Here is a 20,951-nt window from a genome sequence, read left to right on the forward strand (position 1 = left end):
TGTCCACTCTGCCTGTCAAAAAAAAAAAAAAAAAAAAAAAATTCCAAAATGCTGTCCTTTATTTGGAGTCTTTATTATAAAAAATTTAGAGCCTGATTCCCACTTTCCTGTTTGTTTGTTTTTTTTTTTTTCAACTTGTGCTTTCCCTAAATTCCAAAACAGCAAGCATCTCAATGTCCCTCACCATTCATTACTCCATTGCAACTGAAGTCTGTGATTTGTATATTGAGACTGCTAAAACTGTGGTCAATCCCCAAAGAGTTACAATGTGTAGGAAGATGTCTCAAAAATTTCGTGGAAAATGGACTTAAAGGAAAATAACTTGTTTCATCTTATGTATTTTCCATGAACTTTTTTGAAGCCCCCACATACAATCAAGGAATTCACAATTAAATAAAAAGTAAACTGGAGGCAACTATGTGGCTATTTGCCTGGAGGAGATAACACTCAAGCTCCTTGTTCAAGAACAGGAGCAGTTTAGCCATGGAGAATAGAGGAGGCTGTTGCAACCAGGACGACCTGTACAGCACTCGGCTTCGGACAGGCAGCTCGGCCACTCAAGGGTTTCCTGGCAGAGAGGAGTCTAAGCAATTCTTCCTTGCTTATGTGCAATGGTCCTAGAGCCCAGACAGCTGAGAAAGCCCAGTACAAGTCGGGGAAGGCGTTGTATCTGACATGGCCTCTTTGGTACCACTTGGGGGAAATAGGACCATTTAGCCACTGAATGCCCCTCAAACCACACCAGAAGAAACAGGGCCCTGCTCTCAGGGCACATGAGGAACCACTGCAGGGAAGCTGGGGCGGGATTAAAGTGTTTGGTAATGAGATGTTCCACACTACTTTAGATGTTACAGTTGCATTGACTTCTCAACTCTTCCAGTGCAGAGAGCCCTTCTGGAACTCATCAGCATCGCCATCTACCCTCTCTGTATCTTTTTCATCCTAATTAAGGGCTTACAATTCTTAATTACCTAAATCTCTCTGGGGAAGCCTCAATATACAAATCACAGATTGATTTGTTTGTGGCAGGACAAAATTACTGTTTTCCCCCTAGTTTTAAATTCCCTTCTAAATACCAATGAGAATGCATGATTGGGGTTGTTCTTTATATAAAGCAGTTGCATATTACAGGAGAGGTGATTCCTAATGACCCAATCCTTATTTAGACTCACCCTTGGTACCCAGATACCAAGTTTTACAATGAGGCTCCACAATTGGAATAGTTAGAGGGAGGAGTGAGGATTAGACAAAAACCTTTAATTCTCAACTTGGTATTCTATCAAGCCCAGTCCTTTACATTCTTTTTCGTGGCCACAGAATATGGTGGATATCCTGAAAATCAATTCCAATGGCATTTGCTAAGTCCTCACGGTTGCAAGTCTTCCTAAAACCATGAACCACAACTCCACCGGCTTGATCAACAGTATGTAAATGCCTCCTTTCTGGCATAGCCTAACTGCTGTAGACTTGTGTTTCTTACAGAGAAAGCTTCATCAGTTCCTCCGTGATTTTTTTCAGGGACCATGTCAAGGTGATTTGCATTCTCAGTTATGTATAGGACTTGGGTTATTGTTTTAAATTCTGGACATCATTCATTGATGTAGAATTGGGAAGAATTCTTTTGAGCAAGATGTTCAAGTATCACAGGGGGCATTTGGACATCAGCTACACGCAGCCTGGTCCATTTTGCTGGTCGGAATAGTTAGAAATAACAAACCAGCTTCTGTTAGAGTTGGTCTCACTAGGACCTTATTTTCAAACTTACCATTTTGGAGGTAGCATTTCTTTAAATGGCTCTGAGGTACTCAGAAATGACAATTCATGTCAGCCACCCCATGGTTTAGCACCAGAAGTGCTTGAGTTGCAGATCCCTATCATGTGATCCAAGCGTCCTGATGCTTTTTCATTCATTTTGTTTCTTCTCTGTGCCTTTTAATGGTCAATTGAATAAGCCATCATGAACACAGAGCATTGCAGGAATGAACACAGCTCTCTGCTTCTGTTTTGGCTCAGCATCTAAAAATGCCTGTGACTCAGACTGTCTCCCACCAACACTGGATTTCAGCTGCCTGCTTCTACTGCATAATGAAGACATTGGTTGTGTCAAGATCCCAAGGGTCTTTCTCTGCCCTAGACACTCCTATCTAATCACTGTGAAAGAACGTCCAGTGTCGTAAATGCCACTTTAATTATAAACTTGCTTCGACTGGATTAAAATCAAAATAAGCATGCTTAAGACCAAAATCAAATCTGAAGAGTAAAATTGATAAGAGAACTTCTGGGACAGGAGTCCATTTTTATTCCATGATTAAGTAATTTGCTTTTCTCATTCTCATTTTAATATTCTCACTACTGCTATAAACCAACACCATCATCCAATCCTGTAGATTATTTTAAAGTAATTCCATTTCCTTTCCACTTGTCTCTTTAGTATGACTTTGGGTTTATTGTTCATTTCTTCTTTAGAGCACCCTAGTTCTGGTTGCAGGTGCTAAAGCAGAGAAGCCATAATGATAGAGGGTAATAAGTTGTTAGGAACAGTGGCTGCAGTGTCAGACTTGGTTTCCAACTCTGGTCCCAGGGCCAGTGCTGTGGCGTAACCGGTAAAGCCACCGCCTGCCTTGCCGGCATCCCGTATGGGCACCTGTTCAAGTTCTGGATGCTCCACTTCAGATCCAGCTCTTTGCTATGGCCTGGGAAAGCAGTGGAAGATGATCCAAGTCCTTGGACCCCTGCACCCACATGGGAGACCCGGAAGAAGCTCCTGGCTCCTGGCTTCAGATTGGCACAACTCCGGCCATTACAGCCATCTGGGGAGTGAACCCCTTTCTCTCTCTCTCTCTCTCTCTCTCTCTCTCTCTCTCTCTCTCTCTCCCTGCCTCTCCTTCTCTCTCTGTGTAACTCTGACTTTCAAATAAATAAATCTTAAAAAAAAACCTCTGGTTCCAACACTTATTAACCATGTAACCATATTCACTCCATGAGTTCTATTTCCCCGCTCAAAAAATAGAAAGACAATACATACTTCACAGGGTGATTTTAAGGATAGATGAACTAATGCAGACAATGCCTTTGACAAAGGGTCTGGCAAATTTCATAAAATCACCTGGTAAACATTACTATTTGATCATATGTGTGGGAGGATGCTCACCAGACCCGTGTGTAAATCTAGGAATTAGGAAGACTGAAGCCCAAACTCCTGTTTCCCTCTGAAGAGCTGTGAGATGTTCAGCAAGTTGCTAAATCTCTCTGTGGTTGTTGGGTCTTTTGCAAAATGAGTACAAAAACATCTGTCTCAGGGGCATCATTTTTGGGTGCTGTGTTGACTGATACAAACTTCTCTGGGAAGATAATTCTCAGCAGTATTTATAGATAGAATAAAGTTACGACCACACATCTGTATCTGAAACCCCCAAGTAATGGGAAAGGAAATGTGATCATCATCTTCTAAATGTTTTTAGTGGCACTTATTCTTGATTTTGGCCCATGTTCATAAAAACCACCTTGCTTTCAGACATGCAATCATTCAGCAACAGACTTCTTACTCAAGGCAGGGTCTCTGAGATTAGATGGAGTCAGGAACCAGTTTCCTCTGCTTTTCATTCATTCCTCAGACTCAGATTACATTAGAAATGTAGCTGAACCTAGGTCAAGGCCAATATCAGACCCCAGAAACCACAGTTGGTCTATTATTAACAATGTTGAAGAACTAAATCCCTCTAATGTCCTAAAAATGAGATTCCTTTTTCTAGATAGATAAAAATGCTACCTAGAAACTGGCTACATTAAAATAGAACACATAAAAGAGAACATAGGATGGTTAATTTTATGTCAATTTGACCAGGCTAAGGGATGCCCAGATAGCTGAAAAACCATATTTCTGGGTTTGCCTGTGAGGGTGTTTCCTGAAGAGACTGGTATTTGAATCAGTGGACTGAAATGAAAGGAAGATTCATCCTTACCCATGTGGGCAGCAGCATCTAATCCATGGAAGGTCCCTGAATAGAACAAAAAGACAAAAAAAAAAAAAAAGCTGAATTTTTCCATCTCTCTCCCTCCTCTTGAGCTGGAACATCCACCTTACCTGCCCTGAGTCATTGGAGCTCCTGGTTCTTGGGCCTTCAGGAACACCTACAAGTTCTCAGACCTTTGGGCTCAGACTGAATTGCTTGGTTCTCCAGCTTGAAGATGTCATATCATGGGAATCCTCGGCCTCCATGATTACATGAGACAACTCTCATAATGAATCTTATTTTATCTATTTATATGCCATCTGTCATCCATCTACCTATTTACCATCATCATCATCATAATTGTCTACCTATATCACTTATATCCTGTTGGTTCTGTCTCTTTGGAACCTGACTAGAACAGAGAGTGATAAAAGGGCCTTGCTCCATGTTCTCTTATTGTTTCTAATTATTTGCTGCTGCTCCTCATGCAAGGAATATACTTCATCACCCTAGTGATGGCAGATTGTTAAATGAACATTTGGCCAATGAAATGTGAGTAGTAATCCACTTCCAGAAAGAATCTCTGAGGGCCACTGATAATTCTTTGTTCTGGGAACTCTGTTAGAGAATCCTCGCTGATCCCTCCTTTAAGTGACTGGGCATTCTTGATGGTCAGTGGACTTGACTAATCTCTTCTTGGCAAGGCTGCAGCAATAAGCGTGGTATGCCTAGCATTTCACTTTACAATGTGGAAATACATTGTCTTCAACTTCGGCATGTAGTCAACATTAATATGCACACACACACACACACATTCCTCATATGTATTTATTTTTTCTAGACTGTTGAATAAATTTGCTGTCTTTCATTATCTTCTGTGAGATAATTTTACTTGTTAATGCAGTTGGAAATTGTGGTGAAAATGATACTGTAGTAAATGAAAGAACTTCATCAACTTCTAATTAGAGATTGGATCACTATGTGGATAGCATAATAAAATTGTCTGCTTTTAGTAATCTATAACAGAAATTGGTTCACAGAGAAGACTTAATTGCAAGCTTAAGACTAATAAGCTCTAATTAAACATACTTGAAAAATACCTCCTTAACTTCTGGACTGGCACTGTCCAATAGAACTTTCCACAATGATGCAAGAATTTTTATCTGCTCTATCTGATATGGTGGCCACTAGCCACATGTGGCTATTGAGTGCTTGAAATATAGCTAGAAACTGAGTACATGAACTTTAACTAAATTAAATTAATTTATATTAAATATAAATAACTACATATAGCTTGAAGCTAATTAATTAGTATACCTTAAGAAATTCTTATTTGATCCAACAATTAACCTTGAAGGACCACTCCTGAATGACCTGTCAACTTCCAATATTATACTACAAATCTCTACACTGTAGCCCTTCATCTTTATTTTAGAAGTTAGTACCCCAGCCGGCGCCGTGGCTCAATAGGCTAATCCTCCACCTGCGGTGCCAGCACCCCAGATTTTAGTCCTGGTCGGGGCGCCGGATTCTGTCCTGGTTGCCCCTCTTCCAGGCCAGCTCTCTGCTGTGGCCCAGGAGTGCAGTGGAGGATGGTCCAAGTGCTTGAGCCCTGCACCTGCATGGGAGACCAGGAGAAGCACCTGGCTCCTGCCATCGGATCAGCGTGGTGCACCGGCCGCAGCAGCCATTGGGGGGTGAACCAATGGAAAAAGGAAGACCTTTCTCTGTCTCTCTCTCTCACTGTCCACTCTGCCTGTCCAAAAAAAAAAAAAAGTTAGTATCCCAAATTCTTCAGACAACCAGATTTTAGTTGCTCTTGGTCCTTAGATTGAAACCACACTATATTTTTTATTGGACTATATAATTAACAAAATTTACATTTCTCAATTTCAAAGGCCTCATCTCACCACAAAGATGTAATGGGCTACTATAATTTGAAGAGCATTGCTAGTGTGAAGACATAATCACGTGGGAAGGCTATAACAGCTGCAGGCACAGATTAGGAGGGACACTTGAACATGGGCTGTCTTTACTTTCTGTAGACAGGGCTTTCATGATAGACATTCTTAGAGAGTAGAGGTCGGGGAAATCCTTGCCAAGATAGGTCACACTGGTCTTGCTCCAGAGAGGAGTCTTTATCCTTGGCCAATTTTCTCAGTTAAGTAAGATATTCAGTGTATGCTTAATGTAGGTAGGAAGTGTTCTCTTCCACTAGGAAGACCTGATTCTTTTACCTAGTGTGAGATTTAATTTAATTACAGAACTTAACAATTATAAGGCCCTCAATAAATGATTGTTGACATTGTTTTTATTGAATTTTAAAAGTAAAATGTGGGCCTGGTGCTGTGGAGTAGCAGATTAAGCCTCTGTCTGCAGTGCTGGCATCCCATGTGGGTGCGGGTTCAAGGTCTGGCTGCTGCACATCCAATCCAGCTCTTTGCTAATGGCCTGGGGAAGCAGAAGATGGCCCATGTGCTTGCGATTCTGCACCCACGTGGGAGACCTAGAAGAAGCTCCTGGCTCCTGGCTTCTGATCAGCCTTTCTCTGGTTGTTGTTGCCATTTGAGGGGTGAACCAGCAGATGGAAGATCTCTCTCTCTGTCTCTGTGTTTCTTTCTCTGTATTTCTGCCTTTCAAATAAAGAAATAAATCTTTAAAAAAAATAAGTAAAATGTTATCCCAAGAACAGTAAAACTTCTGAGGAGAATATCTTTTGGAATGAAATGAGGAAGTATTCAATAGACAGAGAGAAAGCTATACTAAGTATACTGACAACAAAAGCACCATTCTGCAAACACCAAGGTTTTACAAATATTAAAGATCAGGGTCGTCTCTGCCCAGCCTTGATCTTTATTAAGAGGTTTCCACAGGATCTCAGTGATTGCTCAAGTGCCAGACCCTGAAACATTTTCCAGATTTCATCTCCAGTTTCCTTCAGCCCAACTGTGTGGACTTCATTTAGCTCTAAGACGCTTGCTCTCGGAAGCAGTGTGTCTTCCTTAAGCTCCCAGTATGGTTCTAGGGATCTTCCCTGAAGGCTGGTGGGAGATGAGGATGTTGTTCATCACACCTCCCTCTATAGAGGAGGTACCTGAAGTCTTCAGAAAGCTGTTGGGTGGGCTGGTGTTGTGATGTAGTGGGTTAAGATGTAAGCTGCGACACCAGCGTCCCATATGGGCACTAGCTCAAGTCCTGGTTGCTCCACTTCTGATCCAGCTCCCTGCTAATGTTCCTGAGAAAGCACCCAAGAGGGAGACCTGGATGAAGCGCCAGGCTCCTGGCTTCAGCCTGGCCCAGCCCAGGGCTGTTGCCTCCATTGGGGAGTGAACCAGTGGGTGCAAGATCTCCCTCTATTTCTTCCTCCCTCTTTCTTACTATGCCTTTCAAGAAAATAAAATAAATCTTTTTTTAAAAAGTTGGTAGAAGATTCATATTAGGAAAAACTGTTCATAAATTTAAAAATTTTATTTGCACCAAAATACACTTATCTTCTAAATCTACTTTTCCATGAACTCATAATGTCACCGATAGAGTTATCCACAAATACAGGGTGACAAATGTAAGTCAAATTTCTTTAACTTGGAAACTAAATTGGGCAGTTTTAAAAATGTGTTAACTCTTTCACATACAAATCTGAAAGAGATAATGACATTTTCCAATGTAGCAGGCCAGCATTGTGAACTTGTTAAGCAATGAAGAATTCAGACTTATAACAAAAAAATATTTAAAATATGGGAGCAGCTATCTTATAACATTTAATGTAAAACACCCATCAATTTTAAATGGGTTGCATCTAATGTTAAAGATAAAGCATCAGAATTATTTCTTAGAAGCCAATAGTGCAAGAATCAGAAAGAGTAGATTTATTAGGAATATGTTTTGTATTTGCTGGGTCTTTATTCTCCAGGGGAAAAAAATGTGCAACTCCGTGCAGCTCCAGTCTCAACTTGATTGCCTGATGAGGGTTAACATTTAGGTATTTGCTCTGGGGAAAATAAAGTGGAAATTTAAATACTCTCCGTTACTGCTGTTTTTCACTGTCTTTTTCCAAATGAGGGCACAGTGAAAGATAATGGGGAACCTGCTTGGACTGTGTTATGCTCCCTCAAACCCTCTTCCTCTCATTGATTCTGTAAAGACACACAGGTTTACCTGCAGAGCTCGCTTCAGTTTTAAAGCCACTAGTCCTTAAAGAAACACTAGAGAGTCCTTTATTAAGCAGATATTTCTGTAATGTTTGGACAAAAAATGTCCACATAAAGATATATTTTATACTTATATAGTCTATTTTTTAAAATTTATCAAGCAAAACAGCAATTTATTACAAGTTGCTGAGTCATTTCCTTTAAGAAAACATTGCATCTCCTCATGGCTGATAATGCACACCCCTCCCTGCTCCCCAGATTATATATTGTCCAGTCCCTTTATTTCTGAACCCCAGCAAATGGTCTACTATCTTGGGAGATGAATCTAATTAAATTTTAGTACATGTTTAAGTGCTAGAAATAAACAAAAATAAGACAAGAGCTCATACATATAAATAACAATCATAATCATCAAAGCAGTCATTTAAATTAATGTCTTTAATAAAGCAATCTAAACATCATAAAGCAAAACAGAAATAGAATTTCAATTTAAATCAACATTCTAGCCTCTAAAAAATCAGGGTGGGGTGGTGGGAGGGTTGAAATTGACAAAGATTCTCTTACTTTACCCCTGTAAACATCAGACTGTCCTTTTCTCCCTAGGCTTCCTTTTGATTCTTTGGCATGACAGGACTGATTCTTCAGCCTCCCCATAAAGAAGAGAAAAATTCCCTTGAAGCTGAACTAAATTCATCAGCAAACGAAATTACATTCATTTGATAAAATGCTAAATGGAAAAAGGCAGGTTTATTTTAAGCCGTCAACAGGCTGTTTTAGTTAATCATGCACAGTGCAGAAGACAGGAGTTTGGTTGCTAAGAAAATGGTTGGCATGTTTCCACGAGATCCATGTGAAGTGAAATGCATCTGTTCATTTTAATAGTGAAATAAAATAAACGGTGCAGGGTATATTTGGTGCGTCAGGGTGAAACACAGGTCCAAAATAACTTATGTGTCGCCAATTTATTTTATGCAGCCTTATTGTTATGATAGTAGCCTTTTTTTATAATCCAAAATTTCCATTTAATATTGTGCTATAAAATTAATACATATTCACTGTAGTGAAATTGGAAAGTAAAAATAAGAAAATTTAAATCTCTTATAAGGTACACATACATAAATAACGGTACTTACAATGCCTAGGGACTCCATAGCAGGGGCTTACATTGGTTTGCTCAATGAATTAATATATATTTTACTTACAAATATGGGATCATATTGCATATACATTTTCTTTTCCAGACACATAAACATTTCTTTATAGTGAAGCATTCAAAATCTTATCTTTCAGGTTTTTTTAAAAAAACTAAAGGAATAGACAGTAAATTAACATTATCTATAGTTGCCATATTGTACAATAGAACCTCAGAACTTCTAACTCCTATCTAACTATAACTTAGTACCTACTAACCAACCATTCCCCATCTCTCCCTCTCCAGCCTCTGGTAACCACCACTACACTTTTCAGTTCTGTAAGATTACCAATCTTTTAGACTCCATAAAAGGATTGAGATCATGCATTACCGTCTTTCTGCGTTTGGCTTATTTCACTTAACATAATGACATCCAGTTCCACTCCTGTTGTAGCAAATGACAATGGCTGAGTAATATTCCACTTTGTATTTGTACTATATTTTCTTTATCTAGTCATCAGTGGTTGGGCACTTAGATTGTTCCATTTCTTGGCTTTTATGAATAGTGCTGCAATACATACAGGAGTACAAATGTCTCTTTGAATAACCGATTTCATTTCCCTTCAATATATACCCAATAGTCCAGTAGTGGAATTTTCACATCACATGGCACTTATGCAGTTCTTTTTTCTTTTTTTTTTTTTTTTTTTTTTTGACAGGCAGAGTGGACAGTGAGAGAGAGAGACAGAGAGAAAGAGAGAAAGGTCTTCCTTTACCGTTGATTCACCCTCCAATAGCCGCCGCGGCTGGCGCGCTGCGGCCGGCGTACCGCGCTGATCCAATGGCAGGAGCCAGGTGCTTCTCCTGGTCTCCCATGGGGTGCAGGGCCCAAGGACTTGGGCCATCCTCCACTGCACTCCCGGGCCACAGCAGAGGGCTGGCATGGAAGAGGGGCAACCGGGACAGAATCGGGTGCCCCGACCGGGACTAGAACCCGGTGTGCCGGAGCCGCAAGGCGGAGGATTAGCCTAGTGAGCCGGGGTGCCGGCTTATGCAGTTCTACTTCAAATTTTTTGAGGAACTTCTAAACTATTTTCCACAATGACTGTACTAATAAATATTCCCACTAACAGTGTGCAAGGGGTCCCTTTTCTCCACATCCTTGCCAACATTTTTTTTTAATTTGTTTATTTGAAAGTTAGAGTTACACAGAGAGAGGAGAGACAGAGGCAGAGAGAAAAAGAGAAAGAGAGGTCTTTCATCCGCTGGTTCACTCTCCAACTGGCTGCAATGACCGGAACTGTGCCGATTCGAAGCCAGGAGCCAGGACCTTCCTCCAGGTCTCCCACGTGGGTGCAGGGGCCTGAGGATTTGAGCCATCCTCTACTGCTTTCCCAGGCCAGATCAGAGAGCTGGATCAGAAGTGGAGCAGCTGGAACTAGAACTGGCACCCATAAGGGATGCCAGTGCTTCAGGCCAGGGCTTTAACCTGCTGCGCCACAGCACCGGCCCCACTCAGCTATTTTTTTTTTCCAAAGGTTTATTATTCAAACAGTAGAGAAAAGATAGGTGGGAAACATAAAAACATTTATCACCACCTATCTTTTGTTGACCATCTTTTCATATAAATCTCTATACACTATGTTCCACAAAAGATTATATTATGCTTGCTTTTTACTATATTAAAAATTTTATTTATTTACATGTATTTGAAAGGAAGAGAGAGAGAGAGAGAGAGAGAGAGAGAAATGAAGAGATCTTCCATTCATTGGTTCACACCCTAAAGACTTGCTCCATTCCAGCTGGCCCAGGCTGAAACCAGGTGCTGAGACTCAACCTGGGTCCCCTTCCGGGGTGGCAGAAACCCAAGGACTCTTTCCCGATCTCTCTGTCTCCATTCCTTCTTGCATTGTCTTTCCTCCCTCTCCCCATACAGCTTACCTTTCTCTTCCCCGTCCTTCCCTACTCCCTCCCTCTTTCCTCTCCTTGATTCATTTCTTCCTTCTAGCTGCTTCTCTACCTGTATGCCTTTGTTTCTTTTTCTCATGTTTGGTTGTTGATGGCTTGTGATTGAGTTGCTTTAATGAGTCAGTCTTCATTTTTTTTTTTTTGCTTTTTTAAGATTTATTTATTTCAAAGGAAGAGTAACAGAGAGAGAAAGAGAGAGCGAGAGAGAGAGCTCCACCACCTGCTAGTTCACTCCCCAAACAGCCATAACGGCCATGATTGGACCAGGCCAAAGCCAAGAGCCAGGATCTTTATCCTGGGTCTGAATTCTACCTTGTCCTTGTTCTTGCTGAGCTCTCTGTGTCTCAGCTTTGTCACCGCTTCCTTACTTACAAAATGAGGCCTTACCCTATCAGGTGCTATTAACTCTTGTGGGGATTAAACGTAAAGTGTTTGGACAGTACCTGGTACATAGTGTGATGTATTTTTGTTGTTATCATTTTTAATATGTCATACAAGTTAAAACATTTTTTCCTGTATATTGTTTGTCTTTTGGCTGTATTTATAACGTTGTTTTCCTTACGGATTTGAAAATGTCTGGACCAGCGTTGTGGCACAGCAGGTTAACCCACCACCTGAGACACTGGCAACAAATACCAGAATACCCACCAGTTCCAGGCCCAGCTGCCCCACTTTCAAACCAGCTTCCTGCTAATATGCCTGGGAAAGCAGTGGATGATGGCCCTGCCACCCTTGTGGGAGACCTGGATAGAATCCCAGGCCCCTGACTTCACCCTGACCCAGTCCCAGCTGCTGTGGTCATTTGGGTGTGAACAGCAGATGAACTATCTCAGTCTCTCTCCCTCTCTATCTATCTCTGCGCCTTTCAAATGAAAAAAAAAATAGTTTAATGCAGTAAACTGTATCTAGTCTTGCCATTATAGCTTCCATATCCTCAAATATATCTTAAAAACATCTGTCCCTTATTTCCTTTTATGTCATCCATGCCACTTACGCTTTTTAAATCCATAATTGTTTTGATTATAACTGAGAGTAGAGTGTTTGGTGACTATTACATTAAAGTCAGATGTATCATTCTTTTCTCTTAAAATTTCTTCAGTAAGCATTTGCTTAGAAAAATCAGTGCCACTCATTTATGGCTTAATTAGTTTTTCAACAACTGATATGTGTATATATATATATATATGTATATATATATAAAACTTTTTTCCAAATTGTTTGATAACTATCCCACCATCACTTATTATTCTATGCTCTAGTTGATGGGTTCTGTGGAGGATTGGTACCTCCCTCCTCTGTCAGAGCTTGACTTGACTGAAACCATACCCTTTGTCTTGTTGCGATCACTTCAGACACAGGTCTGCATGCATAGTCAATTCCTAGTCACCAGTCCACAGCCAATGCACTCAGAACATCAGGAAAATACAAAACAGACTCAGGAAAAGCAGTGAAAGATGGCCCAAGTGTTTGGGCCCCTGCCAACCATGTTGGAGACCTGGATGAAGCTCCTGACTCTTGGCTTCAGCCTGGCTCAGCTCTGGCCATTGCAGCTACCTGGAGAGTGAACCAGTAGATGGAAGATCCCTCTCTCTCTGTCTATCCTGCTCTCTCTGTGGCTCTTTCAAATAAATAAATAAATCTTAAAAACAAAAAACCAAAGACTCAAAAAATAATCTCATCCTGGGCTCCTCAGGCTGCTTTCCATTGGAGCCTTGGAGATGCCAGCTAGCTCTAACTTTGTATGTGTCTGCGAGGAAGACTAAGTTTTTAAAGGTGTGTAAGTTTTTAACAAAGCTAATGACAAGGGAGTTTTGAAATTTCTGCCATCTAGCTATTTGTGCATTATACTCTCCAATGACTGTAAAGGATGGAAAGCTGGATGTTGTTTTTGAAAGAATGAAATCCATGTGTGATTCCTGAAATCACATGCTAGCATGATTTTATAGGATGGGAAGCAGGACAGAGGGCTGAAAGGCAGCTGAGTAGAAGCAAGTCACCCGGAGATTTCTGACTCTGGAATTTAGGGTTCGCAGGTTAACAGCTCACAGAACTTTTTTTTTTTTTTTTAAGACCCTTCCCTGTCATTGAAGGCTCAAACTTACATGTTGAGTGATAAAGGAACTCAAAGAATCTCCGATGCCACCACACCCTTTCTTTACCTTTTTTTTTTTTTTGTCTGTTCTACTTAATATGACTGGTTTAATTCTGTAATTAATACACAGTTATTCTTAAGTGTTGAAATTTAACTGAAACGTGATCCCTGTTAAACATAAGAGTGGGGATAAGAGAGGGAAGAGATGTACAATTTGGGACATGCTCAAGCTGACTTGCCCCAAATGGTAGAGTTAGAAACATACCAGGGGACTCCAATTTAATCCCATCAAGGTGGCATGTACCAATGCCATCTCACCAGTCCAAGTGATCAATTTCAGTTCACAATTGATCATAATGAAAGGACTAAGAGTCAAAGGAAGCACATAAACAAGTCTAGTACCTGCTAACACTAACTGATAGAATAAATAAAGGGGAGAGTGATCCAACATGGGAAGCGAGATACTCAGCAGACTCATAGAATGGTGGATGTCCTAAACAGCACTCTGGCCTCAGAATCAGCCCTAAAGGCATTCGGATCTGGCTGAAAAGCCCATGAGAGTATTTCAGGCATGGAAAGCCAAGACACTCTGGCAAAAAAAAAAAAAAAAAAAAAACAAACCTAAATGAAAGATCTCTGTGAGTGAGATCCCAGTGGAAAGAACAGGTCTTCAAAGAAGGAGGTACCTTTCTCTGAAGGGAGGAGAGAACCTCCACTTTGAATATGACCTTGTCTAAACAAGATAAGAGTCGGAGAACTCAAGGGGCTTCCATAGCCTTGGAAACTCATGACTGGTGCATAGGGAGATTACTGATGCCATAAACAAGAGTGTCAATTTGTAAAGTCAACAACAGGAGTCACTGTGCACTTACTCCTCATGTAGGATCTCTGTCCTTAATGTGCTGTACATTGAGACTTAATGCTATAACGAGTACTCAAACAATATATTTTACTTTGTGTTTCTATGGGGGTGCAAACTGTTGAAATCTTTACTTAATGCATACTAAACTGATCTTCTGTAAAAAAAAAAAAAAAAAAAAAAGAAATTATCAATTCCCAACTTGACTTTCACTGGGATTAAACATGACAATAGGTCTGATCTGATTTCATCATCATTTAAAAAATCATCTATTATTTTTCACTTTATGTTTGTGTGGGAGCAAACTGTTGAAATCTTTACTTAATATATGCTAAACTGATCTTCTGTATATAAAGAGAATCGAAAATGAATCCTCATGTGAATGGAAGGGGAGAGGGAGTGGGAAAGGGGAGGGATGAGGGTGGGAGAGACGATATGGGGGGGAAGCCATTGTAATCCATAAGCCATACTTTGGAAATTTATATTCATTAAATAAAAGTTAAAAAAAATAGTAATAAAAAAAAGATTGAGTTTGGGGAACTTGGATTTTAAAATTTGATTTTTCAAATAATTGTGACTCCATTTTTGTCTACGCCAATGTTTCTCAAACTATCTGTGGAAACGAATCATTTATTTTTTTCCAGTCTTCAATGGACTATTTCTGTGAAATATAATAAGAATGAATTACAATTAAATAAATGTGAGCTGTGTTTTAATTACTTGATTTAACAAAGTAAGTAGACCAAATTGCCATAAAAGTGTATAAAAACACTGACTTTAATATCTGTCTTTATATCATCGCAAACCAGAGACAGTAGGCTAATAAGGGCACATGGCTCACACTTTGAGTACCACTGCTCTGTGCCGTTGCTGGCTCCAAAATCAATGTGTTTCAAAGCCAGAGGCCCCTAAAACATTAGACAGAGAAGACTAAAGAAAGGATCAACTTAGCTGATGTATATGCAACCAGGGCAAATGCTATGACCCCTTCACTCCTGTGACCTGGCTCAATGCAGTTTTCAAAACAGATCCTTTGACTTAATATTTAGTTCTGAACTGAAAAATTATGCTTATATTTGGATTCACTCATTCTGTAAGAACTATTCAGATTGTAAAAGTGCTAGTTATGTAGCATATTCCCTTTTCCAACTGCAATTTATTTAATATTCCTTTTGCATGCTTAAGATTTTTTTTTTCATTTGAAAATCAGAGCAATGGAGATGAGAGAGAGAGAGAGAGAGAGTGAGGGAGCGTTGGACCAGTCTGAAGCGAGGAGCTAGGAATTCGATCCTGGTATCTCATGTGCCTGACAGGGACTCAAGTACCAAGCCATCATCTGCTGCCTCTCTTGGTGCACATTATCAGTGTTAGGAAGAGTCGCAGAATAGAGGAGAGGCAGTGTATGAATTTACAGACAGACCTAATTTAGTCAGAAAAAATAAATTCGCAGAGGTGGGTGACCAACTGCACATGATGGAACATGTAGCAGAAGGCCCCGATCCCAGAGACCAGGCCTTCTGCTTTTTAGGAGGGCTAGGGATGGGGGTGGGAATGAGAGGCAGCAGGCCGAGGTGAATTCCTGGAACTGGTCTTTCAGGTGGCCTTGTTGGGCCTTGGGAATCTGGAAAGAATGTGGGCGCGGGGTATAAAGGCAATAGGGTGTGAGACCCAACTGGGATTCAAGGGCAAGGAATAAATTCCATTGTTTATCTATCTTTTGGACAATAAGCTAGAATGTCTGAGGTTTATGCCTGCTCCATCAATCAGTAAGCTGGATTGGAAGCAGGATAGTAAGAACTTGAACCTAGCACTCTGATATTTTATACAGGTATCCCAGTGACATCTTAACCACTGGGCTAAATATAAAATGTTCCCTTTCCGACTGTCCTTTCTTCCTCAAAAATGTAGATTTATTTTCTTAGATTAAAAAAAAAAGACATATTTTTCTGCAGTTTACATTGTGGCGTGATAACTGCATTTTACTGTCTAGACTTGAAGTAGTAATTTTCTTCAACTCAATGCTTCATGCCACAAACAATGGTCTTTCGAATATATTTAAGGTATTGTAGAGATGAGATTCAATTTAAAGCATTTATTCATCTTCCAGGGCATGGTTCATTCAACAACTTTTGATTAGCGCACATTAAGAAAAAGTCAGTTTATGGATAATATAGTAAGGACAAAATTAAGCAAAGTTTTAGCATCAACTTTACAGTTAAATGCTGTTGCATGCTGTTAATTTTTTTTTAAAAGATTATTTATTTATTTGAAAGTGCAGAGAGAAGGAGAGGCAGAAAGGGAGAGAGAGGTCTTCCATCTGCTGGTTCACTCTCCAGTTGGCCACAAAGGCCGGAGTTGTGCTGCTCCGAAGCCAGGAGCCAGGAGCTTCTTCCGGGTCTCCCACGCAGGTGCAGGGGCCCAAGGACTTGGGCCATCTTCCCCGGCTTTCCCAAGCCATCGCAGAGAGCTGGATCGGAAGTGAAGCAGCGGGAACTTGAACCTGCGCGCATTTGGAATGCTGGCACTGCAGGTGGCAGTTTTACCCCCTACGTCACAGCGCCAGCCCCCATACTGTTAATTTTATCACAACATATCTTAGCTCATTTGACCTTACTGACAGCTCAGCAGCTGACCTGTTTGTTTATTAATTGCCATCCTTTCACTCCTTAAATTTGTTGTATTACCCTTTAAAAAAGAAAAGATCTGCTGATGTAAAGGTTCACATTTACCAGACACTTTTCTGAAAGCATTTATATGCCAAGCAAAATATACATGATACATGGTTATACACATTAATTAACAACAATTATAAGCAGATAATCTCTAAGCCATACTCTAGATAAATGCTAATCATTCACCAGGAGCATGAAGTTCATTGACAGCCTTAAGAGTCTTTTTAGGTCTTCTTGGGCTAAAGGCTGTACTAGTTTGAAGAAAGAAAAGGATCTGAATGCCCAGAAAACCAGGAGCTTCCCTAGGATGGGGAGAGAGGGTGAGATTCCCGTGGGATCAACCACATAGCCCTGGGGCTACTAATTAGCAAAACCTGGCTCCATGTCATCCACACTGTTTGCTGAAGACCTAAAAATGGCTTAAGGCAAACTACAGACTTCCAGTCCAACCATCAGGCATCTTCCCCTTGTCCAAGACTTGTTCTTACATTTCCATTGTTCCATTGTAGACTTCATCTCTTTCAGCTGCCTTCCTCTCCTGGGACCTCATTCTCTTTGTTATCCTTGACACGTGTCTTCATAGAAGTCAAGCTTAGGGAGCTTCACCAAATTCTTAGACCTTGCTCATAAAAAAATGAGAAGGGCTCTAATGCATTTCTAACCAACCCACCCACACATCTGTAATGTCTGGAGTTTCACAAGTGGAAACCCCCTTCTGATGTTCATTCCACTAATTACCAAAATCTCTGGGGTTAAAGAGAAAGTGTAGCTAAAGTACCTGTAGCTGATTGCCTCTGGAATTTGGCATTTTGATTGAATGCTACCAATAGCCACTATTGGTGTATGTATTTCCAATTAGAATAACTGCCTGCCCTAAGTCCTGGTTTAAAATGAACTAAAACACATATTGACATGCATATTCTTCTCTGCTGAAGTGTTTTAAAATAAAGCACATAACACCTTTGCTTTTTAAAAAAATCAAGCTTTATGAGAGAGGGGACTACGTTTAGGATGTCCTCTTGCTCATTTCCTGTTTCCGCTTAGCCCTGGGCTCTCCAGCTCGCATACCTATGTCGTTCTGAAGGTCCTGCATGACTAAGTCCAGGGTGTGAGGTCCTAGCACAGTTTCTGAGACAACAGTTCTAAAGTCCTAGTCTCCTTCCTTAGGATTTCAGGAGTCAAACATATCTCAATCCTGCTTTTCCCTTGCCACATACTATGAATGTTTTAATTACACTTTTGACAAAGCCTGATTCAGGTATGAGACAGAAGAGTCTGGAAAAGTAATTAACTGGATATGCTATGCTCATTATTCAGCAAATGAATTCTCACCTCCCATGAAATAGGAAAAAAAAATCAGTTTATTTCATTAAGTCCCCAAGCTTTCCTGAAAATCTTCAGACTGACAACCCATATATAAAAAAGAACTTGAAAATAATGCTCAATACATGCCTCTGGAAAGAGCACAGCTTTAATTCTCTGTGGGCAATTTAGGTCCCACATTTTTCTAGCAAAATTAACATCATCTATTAATTGTCATCAATAAAATTCTTTCCTGTATTAAATGTATACTATTTCCCTGTACATATCAGATTTAACTTCTCTTCAAAGACACCAGACCAAATAAAAGAATTGGAAATTGGCAGTGTGTCCACAGGGGCATTCCCAGGCGTGCACTGGTTATGTTACAATGCATACTGTTCTGAAGCTGTCAGGATCTTAATTCAACACAAACGGGAAGTGCATGTTTTCCACTCAGCATGTTTGAGTGCTTTCCCTCCCACAGAGCGGAATGTTGGGTGTGTCTTTGTTTTCATTCAAATGGGAAATATATATGTGCAGGAGAGGGAGGAGATGCCACCGACGATAGATGAAAATCCAGCTTGAGAAAAGCTTCGTTTGCGGGGAAATAAGAACAGATTCAGAGTGGGTTTGGGGAGCTGCCAAAGCATGAGTAGGAACATGTTAAAGCAGCCTTCTCTGATTTTTTTCTGACACGGAGAATTTTGAGAGCTCCTCTGATTATCTTTGAAACAGCCCCACCATTCCCAGAGAAAGCTGCAAGGAGCAGAAAGGAACTGTGTGAGTGAAAGTCATTCATTAAGAGGAGAGGAATTCAGGTTCTGATTCAACTACTATTTCAGGTGCACCTGACAAGTTTCACACACCACGGTGGTGTTCTCTCCGACAGTAATATGCCGTACTGTACTATGCAAAGATACTAGATCAAGGAAGGAGAAAGTGTATACGTGCATATATTTTGTTCTTTTGAATTGTGTGTGTGTGTATACACGTGCACGCCCTCATACATGTCTTAATGACAGGGATATTTTCTGAGAAATGTATCGTTAGGTGATTTCGCTTGTGTGAACATCACTACATGACACAATCTTATGGGACCATTGTTATGTATGCAGTCTGTCATTGACTGGGATATTGTTAGGTGGTGCATGGCTATACAGAGATATGAGGCAACTTCAGAAAGTTAGGGAAAGGGGAATGAATAGATTTGGTACAACAGAATTTTGAAATCCAGGCTTTTACTCGCTATGCCACAGAGCCAACCCCTAGGACAGAACTCTGCATTGTTAGCCCCTTTGCGTGAATTGCTCACAGATGGTGGATTTTTGAGGAAAATTCATTGAATGAATGCAGGAATTATGTATTTCATCTTAAGAACCTTGTGAACCAAATTTTTGATAGGCCAATTAAATTATGCAAGATAATATTGCTGGCAAGTAGCAGAACCAAGACTTGAATTCAACTGTGTATTACTCCGAAGTCTTTGTTATGAGCCACCAATGATCATGATTCTCAATATACAGAAATAGTGTCTGTGGTATCCTTAAGGATTTAGCAAGGAATGTCAGGAAACCAGAAGAGAGAAGAAAATTAACTTGGCCCTGTCGGGGAGGAAATACAGTTTCTCCTCAGTCCTCATAAGCCAGTACTTGGGACAGGGCCCCCTAACAAAACACAGATAATGAGAGAAAAACAGATACATTGGGGCTGCCATTGTGGTGTATGCGGTAAACCCAGGACACCGGCATCCCATATGGGCACCGGTTTGTTTCCTCACTGCTCCACTTCCAATCCAGCTCTGTGTTAATGGCCTGAGAAAAGCAGCGAAAGGTGGCTCAAATGTTTGGGCCCCTAAAATCCACATGGGAGACCCAGATGAAACTCCTGGCTTCTGGCTTTGGCCTGGCCCAGATCTGGCTATTGCAGCCATCTGTGGAGTGAACCAGCAGATAGAAGATCTCTCTCTCTCTCTCTCGCTCTCGCTCTCTCTCTGACTCTCTCTGTCTTTCCCTCTCTCTGTGTAACTCTGACTTTCAAATAAATAAATAAACCTTTAAAAACAACCAACCAAACCAACCAACCTATTTAGCAATGTGTGCAGGGCATATCACATGGGAGAACCGGTGGCTTGGAACTCTGGCTCATGCTGCATAGTCAAGGCAGGACAAGGGAAAGCGGTTTGGAATTTCCAAAGGCAAGAAGGCAAGTATGTAGAAGGTAAATATATGGGAACAAACAATGGAGCATGATTGCAGATTCTTCCAGTGCCATCTCTGAGTTGCTAAGAGTTGTCTCCAGTAAACTGGATTTTATATCCAGTCTTTTTGTAGAGAAGGTAAGGATGGAGAAAAATCTTCCTCTGCTTGCTGCTTCTTAATTGCCTTTAGTTAAAAAAATAATTTTAAAATCCAAGAGGCATGTTTTGGGGTTTCCTTTGCCCACCTCAGATCTCTGCTAAGGATTGACCTTGTCACCATATCAGCTAAAGCACAGGCTTTGAGGTTAAATCCAAGTTCCATACCTGAGGCTCACTGCCTGGTGACCTCAAGGCCACCTTTTCTAAATCTGTCTCTTCCTCTGCCATCTTCTAAGTGTTGTTACAAGATTTAAACAAAAGAGTAGGGCAATGCATTGCGAAAAGTTGCTGATTCTTGATACATTCGAATGAATGATAGTAGTAATCCCAAGGAGAGAGATCGGTTGTATCACAGGGAGATGTCTCACATCTCTTGCCTCAGCCTGCACTAGGCTGGGTTATAGCCAATACTGTTGGTTGACCATTTGCTTGTTTATCAGTAACACTGTACAGTCACTTGTATTTGAAC

The sequence above is a fragment of the Oryctolagus cuniculus genome, chromosome 5, assembly GCF_051225735.1.
Source record: "Oryctolagus cuniculus isolate XC-2025 breed Fujian yellow rabbit chromosome 5, ASM5122573v1, whole genome shotgun sequence".
In the NCBI taxonomy this organism is placed as follows: Eukaryota; Metazoa; Chordata; class Mammalia; order Lagomorpha; family Leporidae; genus Oryctolagus; species Oryctolagus cuniculus.